Below are 10352 nucleotides of genomic sequence, written 5' to 3'. Positions count from 1 at the left end.
GCCTGGGGGGCAACAGAACAAGACCCTGTCTTACACATTACACACACACACACACACACACACACACACACACACACACACTATTCTTAGATAAGAGTGTAGTTTGCAGAATCAACTTCTTCCTGTAATGGACAGGTATTGATTTTGTCTGCTTCCTCCTTAATATTACTCCTTCTGTTAGAGATTCCCACTCTTCCCTATGTGATTAGAAGAGGCTAACTATGGGGTCTCTATGGCCCAGGTGACTTATATCTGGCCAATCAGAACACTATACCCTTCTGGCCACAATTGATTGGTTCAGGGATCAACATATGGCCCAAGAAGAACTAATGAGCAATGTCCCTTCTTCTCCCAGGACTTCTGCTGCAAATGTTGAGTAAAAGACTTTTCCTTTCATCTGGAATGGCCAGTCTGGAGTTAGCAAGGGTGCTATATTAGTTTCCAAGGACTCCTCTAACAAATTGTTACAGACTTCGTGGCTTAAAACAACAGAAATTGATTCTCTTACAGTTCTGGAGGCTAAAAGTCCAAAATATCAAGGTGTCAGCAGGGACATGCTTCTTCTTCTTTTTCTTTTCTTCTTTTTTTTTTTTTTTTTTTTTTTTGAGATAGGGTCTCATTCTGTCACCCTTCCTAGTAGCTGGTATCACAGGCATATGCACCATGCCCAGCTAATTTTTTAAAAAAATGTTTGTGGAGACGAGGTCTTACTCTGTTGCCCAGGCTGGACATGCTCCTTCTGAAAGCTCTAAGGAAGAATTCTTTCTTGCCTCTTCTAGCTTCTGGTGGCTCGCAGCCATCCTTGACATTCCTTGGCTTGTAGTGGCATCATTCTAATCTCTGCCTCCATCTTCACATGGCCTTCTCTCTGCCTATGATTTTCTCCTGTTGATGTGTCCTCTCCTCTTATAAGTAAACCAATCACTAGACTTAGGGCTCACCCTAATCCAGTATGACCCCATCTTGACTTAACTAATTGCATCTGCAAAGACTATTTCCAAATAAGCTCAATTCTGAGGTTTTGGATAGAAACGAATTTTGGAGGTACGCTATCTATCTCATTACAGCCATTATGTGGAAAGAGCCTGTCTGAGAATTAAGCCAACAAGGAAGCTAGAGGGTTGCGCCCTGGTGTGCTGTATCAGACTCCCCCTGGGCTGACCAGTTATGTGACCTGGTGAATTACTCCTCCCTTTTTCCCCCATAAGCTGATTTGAAGTGACAGAAAGAAACTGATTACCACTCCTCCTTTTGCAAAATTAGAAAAGCATTTACACATGACTAATGTTCCAAACTTCTCCCCACTGTATTCATCCTCCAAAAGTCTCTGACAAGGATTGAGCAATTTCATTTGGAAATTCTCTTAGTGCCTTAGATTTACTTCATTTGGCTAGGAAACTAACTTATTTTGAGAAGCGAGATGATCTCTTACAATGTCTTCAACCATTCCTTTCTTATAATTTTTATTGTGGAAAATTTTTAAAAATATACAAAAATAGAGAAAATAGTGTAAGTCTCCAAGTTCCCATCACCTCACTTCAAAAAAATCAGTATTTAGCCATGTTTATTTCATCTATACCCCCAACTTCCCTCCACCTCCTGCAGGATTAGTTTAAAGCAAAATTCAGATAACATGTACAGTAGTACCTGCTTATCTGTTGCTTTCTGATGTCTCAGTTACTGGAGGTTAACCGTGGCCTAAAATATTAAATGGAAAATTTCAGAAATAAAAAATTCATAAGTTTTAAATTGCACACTGCTCTAAATGGTGTGATGAAATATTGCCCCATTCCTTGCCATCCTACCCAGGACATGAATCATCCCTTTTTCCAGCTTATCCATACTGTGTACCTTTCCTGCTTATTAGATAGTTACCCATTAGTAGCTATCTGTTTTGGTTATCAAACAGATAACCAAATTTTGGTTATCAAACAGATAACCAAATTTTGGTTATCAAATAAAAAAAACATAGGATGTACGTAGGGTTCAATACAATCTGCAGTTTCCAGCATCCACTGGGGGTCTGAGAACACATACCCAAGGATAAGGGTGGACTATTGTAATTAATTTACCCTCTTCAACCACTATCCTGAGCTTAAAATTCGCTCATAACTGCATTTGATAAGCTCTGTTGCCTGCAAGACAAAGCAAGGTACTTTACACATAGGAAGTGGACAATTGAGGTTTGCTAAATAGAGTCCTTGCTCTCAGAATTTTCAATCTAATAAGAGAGAAAAGACAAGAACCTCCTCCAGGTGCTCACCAAACTTTAATGTGAATCACCTGGGGAGCAGTTAAAAATGCAGATTCTGCTCAAGTAGGTAGGAACTGCATTCTGGAGTTCCAACAAGCTCTTGGGCAATACCAATGCTGCTGATCCATGGATCACACTTTGAGCTGCAAGGCCCTAAACCATCATGCAAAGGAGATAATGATTGAGTGCTGTATAAGGTAGAGATAATGGGCCACACTGTTTAAGACCTGGCTTGTTAAGTAGCTTACCACAGTTATCCAAATTAATTTTTTAAATATTCCAGAGTGAGACTAACATCGAGCCAACCACCAGGGAGCCACAAAAGAAATTTTATAAACTCTGGGAAGAGAAGGCACAGTTACCTACCAGCTCAGGAAACATATATGACAGACAGCGAACACGTCTAGCCAACTCAGGGCGACTCCTTTCTCCACAAACTTGCCCGTCTTTAGGAAGGGTCCTGTGTAGCCATGTCGGTACTGCTTGCTCCCAGCCCCCAGCCACAGCTGTCTGAGCCAGGGGTGAGCATCTGACCCAAGTTGGTCTAATCAGATGATTTCTCCTGAGAATTTAGATTTGAGATTCCGGAAAGCTAGTCGGCCCCTGGGTGTGGCTGGAATTGAGATGATGTAAACATTCCACCTTCTGCCAATGCACAGAGAAGCAAAGAAAGCTGAGAGAATGAAACAGACCACAGAAAGAGAAGTGGACATAGAAATGAAAGAGAAATGCCCACGTTCCTGAGGCTTCCTTGCCCCCATTCTGGTCTTTCCTGAAGCCTATTAGCATTTCTTCCCATGGTTTCTGTGCCTTAGAACTCAATCCCCTTATATTAAAAATCTTCCAAGTGTTGCACCAGTGAGTTTCAGATCTTCAAAAGCAAAGAGACTGGCTGGGCGCAGTGACTCACGCCTGTAATCCCAGCACTTTGGGAAACTGAGATGGGCAGGTCACTTGAGGTAAGGAGTTCAAGACCAGCCTGGCTAACATGGTGAAACCCTGTCTCTACTAAAAGTACAGAAATTGGCCCGGGGCGGTGGTAGGCACCTGTAGTCCCAGCTACTCAGGAAGCTGAGGCATGAAGATCGCTTTAACCTGGGAGGTGGAGGTTGCGGTGAGCCGAGATTGGGCCACTGCACTCTCCAGCCTGGGCGACAGAGTGAGACTCTTTGTCTCAAACAAACAAACAAAAAGGAAAGAAACTGAGAAATAAACACAGTTCTACAACAAGCAGGACGAAGTCAGAGAGGAAGAGAAGGGTAAGAGCCTAGAAATGCAGGTCAGTGTGGGTCCCCCAGGTGGGTAGGTAGGAAACAGGCTATTCCTGATAGGAATGAAGTTTCAGGAACCAGCAAAGAAATTTCCTTTCTGCAGGCAGAGTGGAAGCCACCTGGTTCATGCTCCCTGCCTGTCTGGAGAGCCTTACCTGGAAATTCCCCTCAGCCTTCCTGTTTGTGTGGGATCAGCCATGCCAGAATGCACCTTGTTCCAGTCAAGCTCTGGGGCCATGGTAGCCCTGCTTTCCTGCCACCTGTGGTCACAGCCTGGCCCTCCCAAGTGACTTGGGGAGCTGTTCCCAGCTGGCTGCCACTCTGCCATTTCCCTAATCAGCATGCCACTCCCCAGGTCCCCAGCCTGGGGATGTGTGGCTTGGCTGAGCTGCAGGTGGGTCCTGAAGTCCATGGCGATGATCTGTGCCTGGTCCTTTTGTTCCAGGTAGACGACCAAGTTGTCCTGCCTTTTCCAGGACCATCCCAGTTTTAAAACAAAAAGTCCCAAATCCCAAGAACCCTCTCAGTTCTGGGGAAACTGGTAGGGTTAGTCACTCTAATTATAGAGACCCCAGGTCCTCAGTGGAAACTGCCTGAGCATTGTGTCCTGAAGATAGCATCCCAACCCTGAGGACCCCAGACCTCCAAACCCTACCCTCTTAAGGATTCCCACACAACCAGATATTCCTGAAACCCCCATATCTCTCCATAGGCCTGTGTGCAATATGAGTCAGATTAGATTCTGAAGCCTCCCAGTCTTGAACTGGGTGACCTGGGCATGTTGTCTAACTTCACAGTGTCTTATCTGGAAAGTAATACCAAAATAGCACATGTGCCTCATGGGATCATGGGAGTATTGCCTGGGAATTCCCCTTGGCTTCCTGATTGTATTAGGACCAGCCATATGCCAGAAGGCACCTTGTTCCCATCAAGCTCTGGGGCCACAGAGTCCCTGCCAGCTGAGACTATAGTCTGGCCCTATAGAAAGTTTTATTCTCTCAGTTTTCATTTTTAAAATATTCTGACCATATAAAAGTCAGCAGTTACTTTCACACCCTTACCCTAATCTAGTCATTGCCTCCTCCTTCCCATAGCCCACCTCCCGCTCTGTTGGGTACATGTCAGAGCACCAGTGATATGACCCAGTTTCTGCACAGGCAGTGGGAGGACCCAGGCTGCCTGCAGAGGCTTCACCTAGTCCTTCCTCTCTCTGGCCGTAGATCAGGGCCCGACTTCTGTAATCTCCAGGCTGAATCCCTGCAGGGGAAAGCTCATGGAGCTAGTTTGAAGGGCCTAGCAGGAAAGGGGCTGTCAAAGGACTTCAGTTACTTGGCCAGCCCTCTGATATGAGCAGAGGACCCTGTGTCTCTGGTCCCCATGTTCTTACACCTGTCAGCAAGAAGTTCCAGGCCAGGAGGGACTGTCCCCTAAGAACCCTGCAAATACGGAAGAGGCATGAGCACGTTTTGTGCATGCACAGTGGGGGCAGCTGATGGAGTCCTTGCAGCCAGCTCTCCCACCTGACAATTGTCACATGGGGGTGAGGGCTGTCTGCTCACAAAGGCAACCTGGCCCACATAGATTTCTTAATCGCTGTTCACCACAGAGAGGTGTATACACTAATGCGGGCATTGTATGTCCCAATGACAGCAAATCCCAAAGCCCGGGTGCTGGGTTTCAGGCCCTCTACGGAGAAAACCCCAGGAGTGCATGGAAGTCTCACCACCTCTTCTGCACCAGCCACACTGAGTTGGCTCTCAAAGGCCTCTTGTGACTGTACTTTCTCTCATCTTTCCCCACTTTGATAAACGTCCTGGGATTAGCCCTTCTGTGTTCATTAGATGCGCAATTTGTGTCTGTCTGAAAAGCTACGTCTGAATACTATTTGGCATGAACTGAAGAAATGTGATCTGCTGCGTTCCCCTCTAGCCAAATCTCTGGAGCTAGCCCGCCTCCTGCCAGCAGGGCCTACAGCTCTTCAGCGGGGTCTGGCAGCCTCACACGTTTGCTGAGGGGAGTGGTTGCACGCAGGAAGGTGGAGGAGGTGCCTGGGGTGGGACCAGGAACCCAGAGAAACAGAGGCAAAGCACCTTAGCAAATTGGCCAATAGATCTAGAGCCCCTATAATAATTTAGGGACATCACAGATGCCTGTAGTGGGCCCCAAACCCTAGGGACAGGAAAAGCAGGTCCCCCACGCAGCTCAGGAGCCTGAGTGGTTACCTGAGCCCAGTGTCCTGGGTATAAACTGCAGCAGAGGTGATTCGAGAGAGTCCAGGGGGTGGCATTCCAGATCCCAGGTCTGGGAGGGATTAGTGTTGAGCTCTTGAGATGTGTGTGTTTCTGTGTGATGAAATAGGAGAGAATGGGTAGTAGGGTTGGGGAGGGCGGTAGAATAAGCTATACTGAGGCTATTCAAATGTTTCCTGACTCCATCAGCACAGGTCCTGGAATTGGGAAGCCAGAGCTTGCAGCTATGGCAATCAAGGGCCCAGTTAAAATATGCTGAGGAGCATAGGGGAAGAGAGAATTTAGTTGGTATGGATGTGGGTGTGTCAACAACTTTCCCTAGCCCATATTCTCCAACCCAAGCCTTCTGCTGTGACCCCCTCAGCACTCTCCCTGCTCCTCTCTTAGGGCCACATCACTTCTCCTTGTATCTCTTCACTCATGTCTTCGTCTTCTCTCCACCTCTTCCCGACCCTCCCCAAGTCAGGGATCCCAAGGCAGGACACCAACCTTTTGTTCCTGAGACTGAGCATTGAACTGGCCACCAATGAGGCATCAATAATGGTTTCCTGAATAAAGGAATACATGAGAGAGGCTGGGAATTCAAACTTCAGTGGCCACAGGTTCACCAGAAGATGGCAAATGACAGGTTAGACAGAGGTAACAATGCAGGAGATCAGCTCAGGAGTGAAAACACCATCCTCAGAGTGCACTGGGCAAGGGAGTAGGTAAAGCCAGCTCATGACAGGAGCTCGGGCATTTCAGCAGCCAGAATCCATCTGATGAATGGCAAATGGTGTTTCACATTGTTCCAAATAGTCAGCAAACAGCTTTTGAATCCCTACTTTGTACCATACTCCATAGGATGCCATCTGTTTCCACAAACAGAAGAAAAATATGTGCACTCCTAAAAAGGTAGGAGCCATCTGTGCTCTCACAGAGGTGTACAGAGAGGGTTATATAGATTCAGAAAGGAAGAAGTTAATTTCACCTGGAGAAGCAAGGAAGGTTCCTGGGGATGGGGGTGATGTTAGACCTGAACCTGGAACAAGGTCTGCAAATGCATCCCAAGTGTGCTGTTTCCCCTACACACACACACAATCTGTGTGTCTATGGTGGATTTTTGCAAACTGATCCTTTTACTTTTTACTCTTTAGACTTGTGAGTGAGGTTTGTGAATGGAGAACAGTGGATGGTGTGGCTGAGAAAATAGGTTGAAACAAACCTGGATTAGGATTTTGTCAGGCTAAGGAATGTGGGCTCAGGCCTGCAGAGGGAGAGGGACTTGCATAGCTGTGTTCAGGAAGACATTCTGGCAGCAGCGCACAGGGAGGGCTGGGGTGGAAGGCAGGCCGACCAGTCAGACGTCTGTCCCAGGCAACAAGTGACGAGGCCTCCTCGGAGCTCCTGCCACACTTGGCTGAAACATCTGTTCAACACTCATCCCACTGTCTCTCTTGGAGCTGCCTTTTGACAGCATGACAGCCCCACAAGCCTGCGGGTTCCCCACACACCAAAAGACAGCAGGAACTGTTTGTGGCCCCAGGCCTGACATGGTTCTTGGCAGGTGCTCATTATATATTTGTGGAGTTACTGAATAGGGCAGTGAAAAAAGCACAAGAGGCATACAGAGAAGGGCACCGATTTCCGGGATAACATCCTGTTTAGCAAGCGCAGTTCCCGAGGCCTGGGCATTGACACAGCTGTCTTTTGGTGTGTGTGGAGAAGTAGAGGCATGTGCAGGCAGCTCAGGCGGAGCAGGAGCCATAGCTCCCTCCAGTTGGAGTGGGAACTACTGTCATTCTATGTGTGTGTGTGTGCATGTGTATGTGTGTCTCAGAGACGGGCTTGGACAAAGTGTTTGGCTCTTCAGAGAGACCTGGACAGACAGATGGGAGACTTCGTGACTTACTATCCTAAGATGTCTTAAGAGGTATATTAAAACTCTCCTTTTTTTGTTTTGTTTTTTCATGAGACAGGGGGTCTCACTATGTTGCCCAGGCTGGATTCGAACTGCTGGGCTAAAGCGATCCTCCCACTTCAGCCTCCCAAGCAGCTGGGGTTCAGGCACATGCCATTGCACCCAGCAAAAGCTCTTTTTTGGTTGCAAATGAGTAGAAACTCAACACAAGCAAGCTTAGGGAAATTTGGATATTTATTGGCTGGCCCATAGGATGCATTTGCGGGTAGCTGGAACCAGCAATTTCAACAATGCCAGACTCTAGCATCTGCTTGTCTCTCCACCCATTAGCCTCATTCTTGCAGCCTGGCTTCCTCAAGGCTGGAAACACGGCAGCCAGTAGCCTGGGTCTCACGTTTGAGAGCTTCCTCACCCAAGAGGCGCCAAAAGCTTCCTTTCTTAAGTCCCAATGTCAAAAGTCCCAGGAAAGGACTCTGGTTGACTCTCTTTGTGTCAGGGACCTGCCCTTGGCCTAGGACTAAGAACAGTAGATAAAGAAGCAGGGTTGTGTAAGAAGGAAATATCTTCCACCAAAACCTCATTATTGGGGTGGGGAAAGGAGCATTTTCCAAAGGCCTCTGTCCTTTACTTATGTTAATTTGCAAAACTCCAATGGGTATTACCATTGTAATCTTTATTATCCTTGAGAATTATTACCTCAGAAAACCAAGGCACAGAGAAGGTTAAGCAACTGCCATAGATCACCCAATTAATAAATGACTAGAACTTTTTTTTTTTTTGAGATAGAGTCTTGCTCTGTCACCCAGGCTGAAGTGCAATGGTGCAATCTCGGCTTACTGCAACCTCTGTCTCCCGGATTCAAGCCATTCTCCTGACACACCTCCAAAGTAGCTGGGATTACAGACATGCGCCACCACACCCAGCTAACTTTTGTATTTTTAGTAGAGTCGGGTTTTCATCATGTTGGCTAGGCTGGTCTTGAACTCCTGACCTCAGGTGTTCCACCTGCCTTGGCCTCCCAAAGTGCTGGGATTACAGGCGTGAGCCATCGCGCCTGGCCAAAAGGCTAGGGTTTGATAAATGGCTAGCTAATAAATGGTTAGGCATTGATGGAGTTCGGAGTTGAATTCATTCAATTGAGCTTCCCCTATATCTTCCTGTTGTGTTATAGTGCCTATTCACTATGGGAGGGAAAAAAGCAAGGTGCAGGGATGTGAGGAAGGGACAAAGATAATTCTCCTAGAAAAATCCAAGGGCTGGACTGAGGAGCCTGTGGGAAGTGATTGATTCAGTGTCACCAGGGGAATCAGGAATAAGAAACCCCACCACCCATCAATCTCATTGGAGAGATCTGAAAAGGGAAATTTCTTGCAAACTTCATCCTTCTTCCATCTTAACTTACTTAAAGTAAAATTTGATGAAGCCAAGAAAAGCAAATAAAAGAACAATGAGGTCCCATTTTCACCTATTAAAAATTTAAGCAGGAATATAATAGTCGTGCTGGCAGGGGTGGGGAAATGGCTTGCTTCTAAATGGTTGGTGACAAGATAAAGTGGTCCAACATGTGAAAAACTATTTGATCATGAGGGTTAAGAGCTACAAAAACTTTCTTTACCTTTGACCCAGTAATCTTACTTTTTAGAAACAACTCCTGGAGTCACAAAATAAAATGCAATTAGTGTCGCGTGCAAGAGATACATCTAAAACAGTGTTCCTCAGAAAGAGCGAAAGTAAAAGGACAGGAAAAAATAGAAAACAAAAATAAATGCTGTACATGCAAATACATGCAGCAAGAAAACAGAGGTTACTGCCGGGCGCGGTGGCTCACACCTGTAATCCCAGTACTTTGGGAGGCCGAGGCGGGCAGATCACCTGAGGTCGGGAATTCAAGACCAGCCTGGCCAACATGGAGAAACCCCGTCTCTACTAAAAATACAAAATTAGCTGGGTGTTGTGGCGCACGCCTATAATCCCAGCTACTTGGGAGGCTGAGGCAGGAGAATCGCTTGAACCCGGGAGGTGGAGGTTGCAGTGAGCCGAGATTGCACCATTGCACTCCAGCCTGGGCAACAAGAATGAAACTCTGTCTCAGAAAAAAAAAGAAAAAGAAAACAGAGCTTACAATGTTAATATCAGACATGGCTGAATTCACCAAAAAAAAAGAAAAATCAGAAAACAAGACACAGAAGAACACCTTGTAATGATAAAAGCTGAAAGCTATGATGAAGATGTTATACATTTTTATGCATAAAATAATATAGCATCAGAATTCATAAAGCAAAAATGGGAAATACATGGAGAAATAGATATATAATAATGGAAGGAAATTTTAATTCATTTCCCTTAGCCCATGACTCATCAGTAAACCATACAGTAAGTAAGGCTATAGATGACTTGATTTGTTAATTAATAAGGTAGATTGAATTAAAATATATTAAACTTCAAGGTCAGGCTTGGTGGCTCTGGCCTGTAACCCCAGCACTTTGGGAGGCTGAGGTGGGTGGATTGCTTGAGCCCAGGAGTTTGAGACCAGCCTGGGAAACATGGTGAAACCCTGTTCTACAAAAAAATACAAAAATTAGCTGGGCATGGTGGCACCACTGTGCCATGACACCCTCAGGGGGTCTACATGGGCAGCAGCAACTCCATATCCTTTGGTGTGTTTTTCCTCCTGCACC

This window comes from Macaca mulatta, chromosome 15, assembly GCF_049350105.2.
Source record: "Macaca mulatta isolate MMU2019108-1 chromosome 15, T2T-MMU8v2.0, whole genome shotgun sequence".
NCBI classification, from domain to species: Eukaryota; Metazoa; Chordata; class Mammalia; order Primates; family Cercopithecidae; genus Macaca; species Macaca mulatta.
The sequence above is the reverse complement of the archived record's forward strand: the minus strand, read 5'-3'. Positions refer to the sequence as shown.